At 53.5% G+C, this 16,436-nt stretch overlaps 1 protein-coding gene and 1 pseudogene across 1 annotated transcript in view; both read left to right on the forward strand.

Annotated features, from left to right (window-relative positions):
- Positions 1-327: 327 nt before the first annotated feature.
- Positions 328-1,771, forward strand: LOC118013804 (annotated as a pseudogene).
- Positions 1,772-7,377: 5,606 nt separating this feature from the next.
- The window catches only part of LRRN2 (leucine rich repeat neuronal 2), a 62,334-nt gene continuing 53,275 nt past the window's right edge, over positions 7,378-16,436 (forward strand). The window contains exon 1 of the mRNA XM_035010238.1: positions 7,378-7,429. The gene's annotated coding sequence lies outside the window, so the exon portion shown is untranslated. The remainder of the gene's footprint in view (positions 7,430-16,436) is intronic.

Below are 16,436 nucleotides of genomic sequence, written 5' to 3' on the forward strand. Positions count from 1 at the left end.
CTTAGGGCCCAGGGTGCTTGCTTTAGACTGCAAGTAGGCTGGGACTGGGCTGGGACTAAGGTGAGGCAGGGAAGCACCTAGAGCCAAAATGTATAAAGGCATTCTCTCTCAGGGTCCTGCAAGTGCAGGGTGAGCTCCTGAGAGCGACTACTTCCATAAAGGCACTAGCTTGCCTCTTTCTTGCTTTAGCCTTGCTGTTCAGCCCTCTGCCTTCGCTGTTCGATGTGTTTCTAGAACTGAAGAATATAACAGCCCTCGATGAAGCTACAATCCCAGGGGGGTCATCTGGACTCATTAGTTTTTACCGATTGACTTTTCCCTAAACCCATGGAGGTGAGATGGAAAGGACAAAGTCAGACTGAGCCAAAATCACCCAGTCGATAGTGCTGTTTGATACGGAGAACAACTCAGTCACTTATCCCTGCCCTAAAAACTCCTGAATGGGAACCCCCCACCCAGAGGATAGGGGCCCGGAGGGGCAGGGGGTTATATGGGAGGATTCTGTCCTGTGCACAGAGAGCTTATGGGAAGTCTGCCAGGAGCAAGGTCTTCTGCTGGGCGCTCTGGGGAAATTGTAATGAATGATACAGTTCGTTGGGGGGAGTTTATAAGTTAAGTAGGAAGGCGGGATACCCAGATAAGGTAACTTCTTGGACAAAGTGCAAATGATTGCAAATAAACATAGAGTGGCATACACTGAGACTATTCCTGCAGAAGGGAAACAAAGTAGAGTGATCAGAATCAGGAGTGAATGGGTGAAGAATGGGGGGATGAGGGAATCCTGGAAAGAGTGGAATTTTCTCCAGGGTTTATTAATAGTGGTCTTTAAAGTGTGGTCCTCAGAACCATTTGAGGAAGCTAGTCAAAAATGCAGTTCAGAAGCCCCAGTTTAGTGCTACTAGGTGGGATCCAGAAAACTACATTTTAATCAGTTCCCCGGCTAGTTCTTTTGCACACCCAGCTTCAGAAGCATGAGTTTAGGAAGCAAAAATAGACCCAGGTGGTGGCTACTAGGACAGACCTTAGGAATGATTTTTTGGAGAGCCCTGTGGGCTCTAAGAGCTATGTTGGAATTAATCCAAATATTGGAAGTAAGATCATAAAGACTTCCTTCTCTGAAAGAAAATAAGAAGGAAAATAGAGAGGTCAGAGACAGTACAAAGAGAAAAGGACAGGATCCGGATACATGGAGTCCCAGTTTCTTTGCCCTGTGAACCACTTCTGAAATGCAATGTTCAGAAATGAATAGAGTCTGATTGGAAAAGAAGACAAGCAACAAAAGTAATGCCAAGTAAAGAGGCTGGATTTGAGTAAATACTTTATTCTTAACATGTGAGATACCCCATGTGTATCTTATTTGCAGGCTTTGGGAATAAATAACCAAAGTTTGATAAAGGCCCATGGTAAGGTGTGTCCCAGCCAGCCAATCATCCCCGCTGTGCCTTGGGCCAAGGTTTCAACAGACCTCACCAAAACGCCATCTCAAATGGAACACACCATGGAAACCACGATGTTCACGTTTCACAAGTTTGCTGGGGATAAAGGCTACTTAACAAAGGAGGACCTGAGAATACTCATGGAAAAGGGGTTCCCTGGATTTTTGGAAAATCAAAAGGACCCTCTGGGGGTCGTGGACAAAATAATGAAGGACCTAGACCAGTGTCGAGATGGCAAAGTGGGCTTCTAGAGCTTCTTCTCGCTAATCGCTGGGCTCACCATCGCATGCAATGACTGTTTTGTAATACACATGAAGCAGAAGGGAAAGAAATAGGCAACATTGAGCAACACCCCTGCCCGCCTCAATAAACAAATTCCTTTTTTAGTTCCTCAAGAAAAAAAAAAAAAGACCCATGGTAAGAAACACACTGAACACCGTGACTCAGTACACACATATGTTTACATGACACTGAACGAAAGTACTAATGAAGTATGTTGTTTCCTATTCTATTTCATTTTTAAAAGCAAGTTCTTATTGTAACCTGCTCCTGGGTCTCCACCCGCAATTTGAAAAATATTGGAGAAGATGCGAGGTGGGAAATGAACACTTAGGGACAAAGTCTTTTTGACAGACTGTGGGTTACAATGAGGTGGGTCAAAAATCAAACGGATATGTCCTGCGCATCCCTCATGCTAATCTCTCAGGAAACCTAACCATTTTGCACGCCTGCCTTCAAGTGTCTTCTCAAAAATGTATTCCTCCAGGAAGATCATTCCAGATCAGCCTCATCCAATGTCAAGCACCCCAAGCCCTCTTAAATGTCCCCCATTCCTGTTGTGTGTGTAGGCAGCGCTCGACTTACAGACGTGCACATCGGAATCAGCCAGGTGTATTCACAAATGATGCTGCCGAGTTGGTTTCTTTTCAGATGCGCCATGGGGTACGAAACCTTGTCCCCCAGCTTCGGACCTCTGAGAGTCTCCCCCTTGCCTAAACAGATTTCATATGGAGCGAAGGGGGAGTCTCTCTGATCCTCTCCACCACTCCCTCTTGCACCCCCCAAAATGGCAGTTCTCCTGGGAATCTTTTGAATACATTAAATTAAACAGAATGGGATTTGGTCACCATATTGCCCGATTTAGCTGTTTTGTATACTCAGATTCAATTTAACAGAGCACAAGTGTATCATTTACAGTTGATTAAATGTGGTGTTTATGGTATGTATACTTATTCCTATAAAAAGTTGGGCACCAGGACCTTGGTGAGGAATGTAATTTCCATTATCACATTGTTCCTGGGCAAAAACAGATTCAACCTCCGTCATTTTTACCTGCAGTGCCTTTTCCAGGAATCTGAGGACTCCACACAGCTCCACACAGCTCTGCCATCTGCAATGTCCTCCTGCCCTTCTGGTTCTCTGTGTTCCAAGGGTATCTGTGAATCCTGGGAGCTCCCTGAAGGCAGGGGCCAGGGAAGAGCCAGGTTTCATGGGGGTCTCTCAAGAAAAAGAACCCATACAAAATTCAATCCAATGGTGATATTTCTTCAGAACTAGAGAGATCACAGCAATGTACACAAGGTTTAGAAACTCAGATCCCTTTCTTCTAATGTCTCTTCTTTCAGCTGACCAGAAATGCTTACATAAAAATGCTTCCTATTTGCAAAATGGCCTCCCCTCCCCACTGAGAACACCCTACAACTTTCCAGCTTTCTCCCCTCATCCCACAAGTGAGCAACCCTAAAGTTTAAGCTTCACCAACTTTCCCACGAACCCACTTCCGGTAGTGCGTTCACCTTTCACTGTTTCCCAGTAGTCAGAACAGAGCTCTGTACTCGCTGAGCCCAAGCAGGGAGCAGTCAGAGAGCGATGGGCACCTTGGGTCAGCGTGTCTCAAAACAGGGTTCATCTACTGACCTGAATCAGAATCACCTGGAGAGTGTGCCAAAATGCAGATTCCGAGAACTGCAGAATCTGGCTCTCAGGAAGACCAGCGGGGCCGGAATTTGTACACGTGCTCTAGGTGAAGCTTGAGCCTGGGGACCGCCGCTCTGAGCCGCACTCTGTACCTACCTAGAGCGCTGGTGGGGCAACAGTCCCCGGGGACTCCAAAGGCCCCATCCAGGGCCTCCGGAGGTGGGGGCTGGGCAAAGGCTGTCTTCAGCAGTGGAAGGCCCACAGAAGGAGGCGCCACCACACCCCCAGCCTTCCTTCCCTGATTCGGCTCATCTGCCAGGTTCCAGGAAGAGCCCCCCTCTCCTCACTGCCCCACCACACAAACAGCATGCCTACATGCCTACTAGCTTGGTGTCTGACCCCTGCTTTAAGTGCACTGAGGGGGATCACTCGTAGGGGCGTGTACTCAGCATCTCTCTCCACAGACACTCTGGGTGTCACAGCGTCCCCGTCTTCCTGGCAGGGAGTTAGGCATGGCTAAGCCTAGAGATTAAACTTACAGTGCAAAAGGTCAGTAACAGGGCCATTAAGTCCTCTGGTAATTACCTAAGAGCTTCCAAAAGACTGAACTGAGTCCCCATCTTTTCCCAGCAAAGTACCTGGCTCGGAGTGGCTGCCATGAGAGCCAGGTTGAGAGAGAGAGAGAGAGAGAGAGAGAGAGAGACTCCCATTTATTTATTGAGGTGTGCTATGTGCCAGACACGATGCTCGCTGCCAGACGTGCACAACCCATTACATCCTGCAACAGTCCTGTGAGTATGAATGAATACCCTTGTTACTACCCTCATCTTGAAGAAGTGTTGCTAGGTGGCAGTTAGGGCTTAGACTCGGCCATCAGACAGCCCTGGGTTTAGATCTCAGCTCTATTATTACAAGTTATGTAAATGTGAAACGTTTCTCCCCCTACCTCCAGAGTCCTAGGGTTGGTGGACTTGTCAATGAGCTGATGCATAAATGTGCTTAGCATCATGCCTTCCATGTTGGTACTCACCACGTATTAACTGCTACCCCTTGAATTAATATTTTTACATAGGAAAGAATTAGAGGTCAGAGAAGTTAAGCACTTTTCCTGAAGCCACACAAAGTTGATAAATAGTGATAAATAGTTTCAAACCTCTGGCTCGAAAACCTACGCTCTTTGCTCCGTCCCATTGGGTTATGTGAAATTTAGAGTCAGCTCAAGAGAACATTGCCTCCTTCTCTCCCCACAGGAAATGATTCCCTTATCCCTTACCCACTGTGTGTCTCGCAGGATCTGTGACTTAGGACCCAGCCACTTGGCAAACTTTACGTGCTTTTGCCCCATCTATTCTTCAGCAATTGGTTATTGAGCATCTGCTGTAAGGTACTAGTCTTGACCTGATGCTGTGCAGAACGGTCTCAGTCCGCCCGAGGCTCACCGTCTGGTCAGGAGCTGAGACACGCATGGCAGCATGCACAGATATTGCGGGGGGCGGGCACTGGATTGAACGCTCAGGTCATTGAGAGATAAAGGACTGGTAACCTCTCCTCCTTCTCAGGATCAGTCTGTGAATACACTGACCTTAGGAGGACGAGGCGGCTCCACTGAATTGACGCAGGACCCAAACACTCATACTCAAAAGCCTGGAGGCAAGTTTTGACCTCTTTCATTCAATTAGTCGGTGTTAGAGCTCTGCCGGGTCTTCCTGACAAAGGCCCACGGCATTTACTGTCCGTGCTCGCTCCCCATCACTCCTACCACAGCCTCCTCTCTGGTCTCCCACCTTCCTGCCTCTTTTACCCCAAATCTCTTGTGCTCTGGGCCATAGCTGAACTGCTCAGCCTGGCAATTCAGGCTCACCAGCTGCCCTCACTCTGCATGCATATCTCCAATATAGTGTTATAGCAGGGGCACCGTGTGTTTCTAGAAGAGGGTTCAAATTCTGCCTGTAGATCTTAAACTCTCTGAGCCTCCATGCTCCTGTCTGTGAAATGGGGTGAGAACCAACTCAGAAGGGAAAATAAGAGAAATACGTGAAAAGGCCTGGCATCTACTAGTAGCTCTATACATTTCCTCCTGCCCCCTAGCCTCCACACAAGCCATTCTACTCTGCTTGTCTCCACTTTCCTGCCTTTGCTGGTCCCTGTTTTCTCTGTCACTTCAAATCCTATCCTACCATCTGGACTCAGCTTGAATCTCAACTCCTCCATAAAACCTTCCATGAATAAACCCTAGCCAATAATGGCTTTTTCATTCTGTATTTCTATGGCACTTCCATTCCCTCGAAATGTTAAAATTTGTTTCATATACCTCCAACTCATCCTCCTAAGCTCCTTGAGACCATTATGCCCCGCGGCAGGGGTGGAGGTTGGGAGGGTGGGGTGGGGGTTTAGGAGGTACAATGGGAACTTAATACCTGCTTATTGGCTAGACGAAAGTGAGAACCCCCTCTGTGCACACAGAACACACAGAATTTCAAGCTGACTTTATAAAAGCCTCCAGGCATGGCGTTACCATTGACTGTGCCCTTGGAAAAGACAGAACCAGAAAGCTCCGTCAGTGTTCTGTCCCGAGCTCAGCTCGCAGGAGGTGTTGAGCTCAAGCCCCGAAAGAAGGAAGACAGACTGGATGGATGCCACTCCCGGCAGGACTCCCAGTACCTTGGGCTCCCCCTCGCCCACTCCCCGGTGGTTGGTATTTCAGGCTCTGCTCAAAACCCATCCGCGGGGTGTGGCCTATCATGGAGCTGAGCTTGTGTGCATTCTGAGTGATCCAGGCTGAAGGCCCCCCACCCCCAAGGCAAGGGCCTCAAGCAGTTGCTTCCCGCAGAAGACTCACTCTACGAAGCCCCAGTCAGTAATAGTGACCCAGCTTTTCTAAGGCACCGGGCAACAGCCCGGCACCGCCACCGCCCCCCCCCCCCGCCCCCAAGCACGGATCAGCTCCTGCTCTCCTTTCCCAATGTTCATAGCACAGCCAGCAGAACGGGCATCCCCCAAATCCAAGCCCCTGAGCGGACTTGCCAGTTCCTGCCTAACGCCTATGTAGGTTGCCATCCTTCACTTAGGGTCATGATGGGACCTTCCAGAATGCCAAAGCTGCCAGCTCAGGGGGCAATGCTGGAAGGGCATGAGAACTGGTGGGGGGTGGGGTGGGTATTCCACTTCATTCTTGAGGATGAGAGGTGCCTGTGCCCGGGAACAAGTTCCAACCCATTCATTGTATTCCTCAGTCCGCTGTTAACTTGGGAGGGTGGCAAAAATGTGCTCTTCCGAGCACGCTATGCCTGCGAGACGCACCTGTCCTCTAAAAGCTGCTGAATTTCCCCCTCTGTCCTCCTGGCCTTTGCAAGAGGCTGAGGCAGTATCAGAAGGGCCATCCCCTTTCCCCTCAGATCTGGGCTCCGTGCCCCCTTCTTTCAGCCAAGCCCGGCGTGCAAAGGCACAGGACCACCCCCCGCCCCAGCGACTCCAGCCTTAGCATCGGCCGCACCCAACTCCTCCCTCCGAGGTGCGTGTGCGCGTTAGGGAGAGGGGGGCCTCCGGCCACTCAGGAGTTAAACTGGCAGCGGGACCGGAGTGGAGGGGGGCGGTGGCGTGGCATGCAGGCGGGGAGGAGGCGACCGGAGCGGGGCGCGGAGGTTGGGAGAGCGGCGGCGAAGCGGGCGGGCAGGTTGGGCGCGAAGCCGGGAGGAGGGGCGCGCGGAGGGGCGCGGGGCGCGCGAGGGCCTGCTCGGTGCACCTGCGGCCGCGCCGCGCGGAGGGAGCGCCCGGCTGTCGCCCGCCAGCCTCCGGCCACGACGCGCAGGGCGGCGCGGAGCCCGGGGCGCGGACGGCGCGGGCGCGGGCGGGGGCGGCGAGGACGGCGATTCTGCGGCCGCGCTCGCCCGGCCGGGGCCCAGGACCGCTGCCCGGACAACTCGGCGGCGGGGAAGGCGCCCGCGACCCTGCCCGGCCTGCGCGGGCGGCGGCGGCGCGAAGGGAGGGTGCGCCCCGGCCTCCCCCAGCCCAGCCCCGGGCCGAAGCCGGAGCCGAGCGGCGGACGGCGGCCCCGGGAGCCCGGACGGCGCCCGCGGGTGAGTGTGCGGCCCCGGGCTGAGCCCCGGGAGGCGTGGGGGGCCGTCGGCGTGGCGGCGGGAGCGGCTGGGCTCGGGGTCCCCGCCGCCGGGTTTCCCCCCCGCCGGGCCGGCCGGGGGCTGGGGGAGGGGCGGGCCGCGGGCGGCCGCGGGGACGCCGGCCCCGGGAGCCGTGGACTCCGGGGGGGAGGCGGCCGCCGGGGCTGACGGAGGCAGGGCGGGAGAAGGTAAAGAAGGCGGCCGACCGCGCGGGCAGCACCGGAGGCGGCAGGGGAGGGGGCGGCTGGGCCTTAATCCCCCCGGGGAGGCCCGAGCCACCCCAAACTGTTGCTGGGTAGAGCGGCGCCCGGAGATGTCGGGGAGCCGAGAGGTGGCCGAGGGGATAGGGAAGGCGGGACAGGGGCGGACTGGCGGGGTGGAAGCTCTCCGGGGCCGCGGGGACCTCCCCTTGCTTGGAGCTCAGGTGTCCGTGCGGAGGGACAAGGTGGCCTTGGTGTCTGTCCGGAGTATCTGGAACCAGGAACCAGGCTTCTCCTGGGCCGGTAGGGGTCTGTCCGCAGCCTGAGATGGGACATTTGGGGTGGGGGATGGGCCGGCCTTGGGCCCAGCCTGGGGGCTCTGGGAGTGGCAAGCGGCTTCGGAAGGACAGGTCTGGGCCCACCGCGGCACCCAGGAGACAGGAGGGGTTGGCCAGCCACAGGTGGTCCGTCTGTCCTGCAGGCGAAGGGCGGCGCAGGCTCTGGCTGCCCAGCCAGCGAGGAACCGGCGAGTGTGAGGGCGAACTGACCTCCATTTAGGGCTGAGCTGAGACGCTAAAGAGGTGCAGGAGACCTGGGCACTGGGGGGTGGGCCCTAGGGGTGTTGCTGTGCGCGCGCACACACACACACACACACACACACACACACACACACCCCGTCCCTGTTCTTCCTCCCCCGCGGAAAGAACAGGAAGGAAAATGTCAGCTGGGCTTTGTGCTCTGTTCCTCAGCCTGCCGCAGCTCCCATCTGTTGGAGCCAACGCAGCTTCTAATTGGGCGACGGCAGGGTCGGGAAGCGGTGGGCTGGGCACAGCATTCAGTTGCCAGAGATGGACGGGTCAGTGAGCAGTTTGAAGACCCCAGGTGGTGGGGTGGTAGAGAAAACAGCCTCCCGGGGTCAGGGTAGTAGAGACAGCCCCCCCCCCCCAGCTTGGTCACCATCATTGAGATTTGTGTCTTTCCACGTACCCAGGCCAACAGCAGACTCCCTCCTCCCCACCAGCCTGGGATGGGCTCTGGCCTCGTGTCTTCTTCCTGAGTGAGAAGGCCAGGATTGATTCCCACTGCCCACTGCTTAAAGGTCCCACCAACAAAGATCACTGGGCATGGGATGGGCAAGGGCTGTGATTAGGGCATTGAGACAACCTCCCCTTGCCTGTTGTTTTCAGAAAAAAAGTCAGATGTAGGTGGCCTGACCCACTTTCCTGGCTGGCCAGGTGCCCTTGTGTGGAGAGGGAGGAAAGAGAAGGGCACAGCTAGGGGTCTGAGCCTTCCAGGCCCTTCTCCCTCCCCCTGCGCTGGTTCACCCTGAGTGTCCTCCTTCCTGCCTAGGGGGTCCCTCTGGACCTGGATGGGGCCTCATTCTCTGGCAGGGATGGAATTAAGGGCACAGTACTTCAGGGATTGAGACCTGCCCGGGGCCTGGTGGACACCTGGTATCCAGGAGCACCCCCAGATGCACACTGTCCCCCTGGCACAGCCTGACTAACCCCAAGGAGGCAGCAGAGGCAGTGGGAACTCACGGGTCTACTGAGATGAATTCCCCGGCAAGCTGAGACAGCAGCTTTCCTCTGTAACTGTCCACGATTGCTCCCCGCTTCCGTTCTTTTCTCCCTGTGCCTCCCTCCTTCTTCCTCTTTCTCTCCACCCCTCACTCTCTTTCTTCCACAGGCATCTCCTTGTTTCCCTTTCCCTCACACTGCTCTCCAAGACCTCTCCCTCCCTCCCTTCCTGATCTCTGTCTCCATCTTTGCCCCCCTTCTCTCCTGAAAACTGCAGCATAAATCACAAGCCAGGCATGTGCACTCGGTTCCCGAACATCCTGAAGGTGGGGACACACACACTGTTGGCTTTGCTGTATCCCCTTTGCAGAGGAGGAGCCTGGGCTGGTGGGCCTGGCAGCGACATTTCCCTGGCATGCCCCCTGTCCCCTGCCATTTACCCCTCCTAGCCCACCCCTATCCATCTTTTTATTTGAAAGAAAGTCCATTGCTTTAAAAATTAAAAAAAATCATTCCCAATTTATTGAGCACCTACTATGTGCCTGGTACTATTTTAAGAGCTGAGGATATAGCAATTAAACAAACCTCCATGTCTCAGGGCAGAACTGAACTTGTATTTGGACTTCCCAGCTGATTAGTTCTGTGCCCACCAGGCTCTTTCAAAGACCCACTGCTTGGGGGCGGGGGAGGGTAGTGTGAACAATCCTAGTGAATTGTCGTCATCATCGACACAGCGAGTGACCTCTAGCAGGACAGGCTTAGCTTCTTACAGCATACCACTTACCACAGAGCTTACAGACCCAGGGTCATCCTGTCCTTAAGACATTTCTGATCTGAAAGGCTGGACTGTTCATATCTCTCCACTTATCTGAGAGGTGGAGCAGACAGCCAGTGTTTTAGAGAACGGAGAAAGAAACAAATGTGTTATTTAGCACCTACTAAGGACCAGTCTGTCAGGAGCTTTACAAAAAATATCCTATTCGATGCTCCTGACAATCTAAGGTCCAGATTATCATCCCCTTCCTCATAGCTAGGATACTGAGGACCACAGAGCATAAACTACTTGTCCCAGGTCACGTAGGTCTCTGTTTTGAAATCACTAATTGTCTGCAGTTCCTTTCTCGCACAGCCGTCCCAAGTTACACTGTAACCGCCTTTTTCAGAAGCGTGCCTCTTCTCCTCAGAGTATTAGAATATATAAGGATCTGCTGCATTCAGATTCATGGCATGAGTAAGTTTTCTCAAGTGCTCGGGGAGGGCTTCTTGGAGGAGTTGGGACCCTGAGAGGGGAGGCGGGAAGGGCAGCGGATCTTCCTCATCCCACACAGATTGGTGACAAGCCGTAGGCAGGCAACCACCCCCCACCAACACCCCCACTCTGCATCCAGGTAGAATTGATGGGAAATTGCTGTTTTCATTCAGGGTCAGGCTGTAGGAGCTTGGTCCATGGCCAGTAAATATCATTGGTGTTCTCAGCCTCCTTGGGCAAGCCTGGACGCTATAAAAGCTCCAAGGCCAAGAGTGGGGGTAGGAGGGAGGCTTTGAAGTACCAAGAGCTACCGGGAAGGGCAATGGGCAGGGGCTGGATGGGGCAGGAAAGGGGGAGAGTGATCAAGGAACAAAAGGGGAGGAGCACAAAGGCAGAAGATAACCTGGGAAACAACAAAAACAGAAGGCAAGGGACAAGACAGAAGCAGACAGGGCAGACAAGGGGTGCGGTGGGATCGCTAAGAGAGCGAGTAAGAAGGGCGCTTTTGTCTTCTACTTCCCTGAGAAGCTTGGTTTCTCAGTCCTGCTGCTCAGAGGCTGGAATAGTCACCAAGTTAGCCTTAAACAGGCACTGGCTTCTGCAGTCAGCCCATCTCTTCTAAGCACGTACGTGTGCACAGCCCCGTGCTAGGTGCTCGGGACAGAGACTCATCAGATGTTGCCCCTGCCTTCCAGGAGTTCACGGTAAGAGTGTAGAGTCTGGAGCCACACCGCGAGGGTTCAAATCCAGGCTCCACCTGCGTGGAGCTCCACTTCTAGCTGAGTGACATTGGATATGTCACCTAACCTCTCTGCGCCTCGGTTTCCTTGTATCTAAACGGGATAATCGTAGTACCTACTTCAGAGAGTCGTTATGATGATTAAATGAGTGAATACATGTAGCGAGCTCGGAACAGTGGCTGGCCTAGTAAATGCTGTGTGACTACCATTATCATGAAGTGGAGGGTCAGTCTTACAACAGTGAAGCAAGTACCATAATACAGGGTACAGGGATGTGCTGATAGAGAGGTGACTGGCTCCGTCTGCAGGTTAGGAAATGGTTCTCAAAGGACGTGACATTTGGGGCAAGGCTTGAAAAGGAGTCAGCCGGGCACAGATGGTGGGTCTGGGGACCGTGGTGCCGAGGGGGGTCTGGGGCCCCAGAGTCGTGGATGCTGCGCTGTATGTGTGTCGCCGTCTGTGGATCTCAGGAACACCTGGGACATGTCCCACCTTGGCCTCTTTGTCTCCAGCGCTCAGAGCTGAGCTTCCAGTGGGGCTGGCAGGTTGCCCAGAACATCCCCACACTTTTCAGCCTAACACTGTTGGCCTTTGGGCAAGGGATCTGGTGTATCCCTGCTGGGACTGGTCTCGTGACCATGGCCTCTCAGATGTTCACATGGGCTGAGGGAGCTGCCTTTTAGGAGGTGAGCAGAACCAGGTTTGGTTTAGAACTCAGTTTCTCTTTGTACATTTCTTCCCCCCACTCCTTCCCTGCTGATCAGCATTTGATGGACTTGAAGTGGGTCCCGCGTTGAAGAGGAGGCAGGGGGTTCCTGGGGCAACAGCTGTGTCTCAGCCTCCACCTCTCACACTGAAATGGCACTCACGATAGCCGCGGGCATTTACTGAGCACTTACTATGTGCCAGGCGCTATGCCAAGTGCTTTACATACGTTAGCACATTAAATCCTCCAAAACACTCCTATTGGGTAGGTACTTTTATTATCTCGAATTTAAACACAAGGAAACCAAGACTCACGTTCAGTAACTTGCTCAAGGAGTGCAGCTAGAAAAAAAAAAAACAGGAGTTAATATTCTCTCTGACCCGAAGTCTCCTGCACCACTCCCAGAATCCAGTGCCCCTTGGACCTCCTGGAACATTCTCTGGGACCATCCTACCCATTCCCCAAAGTTCTGAAAAGTTCCCAAGTCTTGTCCAAGCTGGGAACTGCCTGTCCCCTTTGGGGGACCTTCAGAGAGGGTTTCCCCTCTTCTTGCCCCTGTAGGTCACAGTTCTTCGAGAGCCAACATTGCTTCCTTCTGTTTCAGCTCGGTGCCTCTGGGGCCGCAGGGAGCCAGGGGCCTTGGAGAAGGGGGACCTAAGAGCCAGTCCCCACAGCCACAGTAGTGGGAACCAATATGAAGGTGACTGCTAGGAGACATGAGGATGGGGCACAGAGCCCAGATTAGGCAGATTAGGTGGGGATGGTTTGGAATTAGTGCCGTCAGTGGGAAGGCTTGTGTGTCTTGGGAGGAACAAGTACAATCCTTCACATTTACAAGCATGTCACAAGGTGGATTATCCAGGAAAAAAACATATGCAAGAAGGGGCAGCAGAGTTAGACAGCCAGCATGGGTCCCCAGGAAAAGTGGGTCTGTCTTACCTGACCCTGTCTTTTTAGAGACAAAGGAGGAGGAGAGAAGAAAGGCAGAAAAGGTTATGTTCCTCTATAAAGTGTTCTCAAAATGAACATTCAAAGGCAGGGGATGAAGTGTCTGTCTTTGGCCTGGGAGGGCAAAGGTGCGACATCCAGGGGAGGGAGCGAGCACAGAGGGGCAGCTGCTGGGCAAGCTAGAAATTAAAAAGCTGTGTATGGGGGGGGGACTTGACACTTGCCCTTGCCTGAAAGTGCCCCCCTTCTACTTTTGGACAGACCTCCCAGTGGGATGAAGGTAGCTGGGGCTCACACAGCTCCAGGCCTCTGAACTTAGGAAGGTGCTTCCCCCAAGTTGGTCCAGGAGTGGAATCCTGGAATCCCATTTCTAGAAGGGACTTCCAGAATGTTCCTGTCCATGACCCATCTCTGAGCCATCTCAGACACAGCGTGGGCCTGGGATCTCTTCATTCAGCAAGTATTTATTAAGCATCTGTGCCAGGCACTGGGGGCACAGAAAACAGTGAGCACCCAGAGATCTCCGCTCTTGAGGAGCTTAGACTTTATGGTCTGGGGAATACAGTGAAATGAATAGTACGTTTGAGAATGGCAAGTGCTGGAAAAAAAATAAAGCAAGGCGGGGGCAGTGGGACAGTCTGTGGTAGGAAGAGGAGAGTTTGTAATTCTGCACAGGATGGCCTGGGGAGACCTTGCTGAGAAGATGACTCGTGAGTAAAGATGAAGTGGTGGAGAGATGGGAAGGTGCACCAGGCAGAGGGAGCAGCAGGTGCAGGGGCTCAGAGGTGGGGCTGTGTCTGGTGGGTTTGAGGGATATTAGGAGGCCAGAGCTTGGAGAGCCCTGGAGTTGGAGTGAAGAGTTTTCCTCAGAGCCGGATGGGGAGGCATTGCAGGGATTAGGGCAAGGGTGACAGGACCCAACCCTTTAAAATTTGAGGTTTCCTCTGTCCATTTCAGTATTTCCCTGGGTGGCTAGTCAGGACCTTCTCCAGCCATCGAAGCCAATGGGGTCCATCAGTCCTTACCCACTCAGTCCCCTTTCCACGGGGACTGTCTCCCAGGCAGGGTGGGCTCTGGGATGGAGGAGAATGTAAAGAAGCATAAGACACGATCTTCACTGGTAAGGAAACCCACCAGTCAGTTGGGGAGGCAAAACTTATACTCACAAGCAATGACGAGGGAATAATACCAGACAGTTACTTAAAACCAAGTGCTAAACTGTGTGATTTAGACTATAAATGTTATCAGAACTGCGAGCTGTGTGTGGGAGTATATAGGAACGCTTCCTTGAGGAAGTGCGTCTGACTTGGGCCTGGGAAAGGGGGTGCAGTGTGGCTCTGCAGAGGGGAGGGCTCTCCCGTGGGCAACTTCCAGCTTGGGGAGTGGGAGGGGGAGAAGGGTGACCGAGACAGGGGCATGCATGGGAGGAAGGCCCAAGGGCAGGCCCTCAGTCGCTGGTACAGTCCTTACCCCAGCATCCTGGGACGAGAGAGCAGCCCTTCAGAGAACGAAAACCATGTTCCTGTGCTCTTGCCCTCTCCTCTGGAGAGCCAGCCATCTCTGTCCTGTGAAGCCCTCTTGCTTTGAGAAGGCCCTGTTTCCAGCTCTCCAGTTGTTTTCCTATATCTGCACTCTCCTGGTCTGCTGCCGTCCACCAGCCTCCCCCTCCCATCCTGCCCCATCCCCCCCAGCTGGTTCTCTCTAATTCCCGTGAGCTCCCTTTTTCCACCCTGTCTGCAGCCAGCTTCTTGTCACCCTTCCCCTCACCGCCTGAGCTCCTGTTGGGTAGGTTACTCCTAGGCCATTCCAGTTAGTTTTACTTAGAGTGAACTGGAAATAAAATTGTGCCGAAAGGAGCAAACATTCCCCTATGGGGGTGGGGGGGGGGCGCGGTGTGAGTCTGTCCTCACCCTGGAGAGAGGCTGCCTGGGGCTTGGCGGTTTGGGCTCACTCCAGTTACTTGGAGAGAGATCGCTCTGGAATGGAGTGGGACCCCTTGATAGTGCCCTGGCCCACCGGGGCCACAGGCGGACCCTCCCTGCCCCTGCCACGGGACCAAGCCGTCTGCTCAACAGCCTTCTCCCCCTCCTCTGGGCCGTGGGCAGCCTGAGAAAGGAGAGCCCAGCAGCTCTACCCCAGAGGCTCCTGGCACAATCTTTGGAAGACACAGGCCTAAGCCCGAAGCTGTCCTTATGGCTCACAGACAGAGGGACCAGAATCAGAGCTGGGTTAGAGCCCCTTGCCTAACCACAGGCCCTTGGGCATTTGACCTAACCTCTCTGAGCCTCCGTTTCCTCATCTGTACATCTGGGTTAATAGTGCCCACTTCATGGGGTGGTTAATACCAAGAGCTAAAATCGGTGAGTGCTCGGGATGTGCCGAAAGCTTTACCTCATTTATCTCATTTAATCCACAGAACACTGTGAAGTAGATATGATTTCCCCCCATTTTTCAGTTGAGGAAACCACGCTGGGAAGCATTAAGTAACTTGCCAGAGGCCACACAGCCAGCAAGTGGCAGAGCTGGGATTCAGCCCCAAACCTTTCTGACGCCAGAACCCTGGTTCTCAGGCACCACATTAAAGGAGCTAATCTGTGTAAAGTGCCTGCTACAAAGTAGAAGCTCAATAAATGTGAGTTCCTTTTCTCCTCCATGTCCCCAGGGCCGCTCCTCCAAAGAACAGCTTTCCCCACCACATCACATTTCTTTTCCAGCATCCCCTGAGACATTTGACAGAGGGAGCGATGAGAATGAGCTGTCGGCTTATACCAAGGGTAAAAATAAGGCTGAGAGAGGGCGAGGAATTTGCATAAAATCTTAAAACACCAGGGCTGTGATTAATACCTGGGGCACCTTTCTTGTAAGAGTTTTGTTTCGCTGTACTGGGCTCTGGGAGGTCAGCAGGGGGTGTCTTGCAGAGGTAAGAACAGAGGCCATGCTGAATGGGAGGAGGAACAGAGCCCACCGTGCCCCCCAGGGGCAAGTCAGGGCCTGCCCCACCTGCAATGCTAGAGTTGATCATTACAGGCCTCAAAAGGTGCTAGCAGGAAGATTCTAAGACCTGTGCTTCCTGAACTTGGGTACTGGTTTCCCGAGTTTGTTATAAATAATCTGGGGACTCCTCTGGATAAATCCAGGAAGAGGACAGACAGTATTAGAGGTCAGAGTATGGGAAGGAAGGATGCGCTCTCCACTTTATGACTATGAAATCAGTATCCCTTCTGCACCAGGTGCAGTGCCGAGCGATGTGGGTGAGTAATGGGCAACAAAGAACAAGGTCATGGCCTCAGGGAACTTTCAGTCTGATGGGAGAGATTGTACTCTGCATACACAGTTCCATCTGACCTTCCCTGGAAATAAAAATAAGAACAGATGAGGGCAGAGGAGTCTGAATATAGGGGTGCTTACGGAATGCTGAGGAGAGAGCCAAGACAGGTGGGTTCCCCAAAACATCCCTCCTGCTCTCCTCCCTGGGTCCCCCTTTCCTGGTGGACATAGAGACCCATCTCTCTGCACACCCCATCGGGACAGCCCAAGCCTGCCAACATTCATACTCCAGGGGCAGTCCGCAGAGTTCCTCCGGATTTCCTCGCAAGGATCCCCCA

The sequence above is a fragment of the Mirounga leonina genome, unplaced genomic scaffold (assembly GCF_011800145.1).
Source record: "Mirounga leonina isolate KUSES-001 unplaced genomic scaffold, KU_Mleo_1.0 Mir_154, whole genome shotgun sequence".
NCBI classification, from domain to species: domain Eukaryota; kingdom Metazoa; phylum Chordata; class Mammalia; order Carnivora; family Phocidae; genus Mirounga; species Mirounga leonina.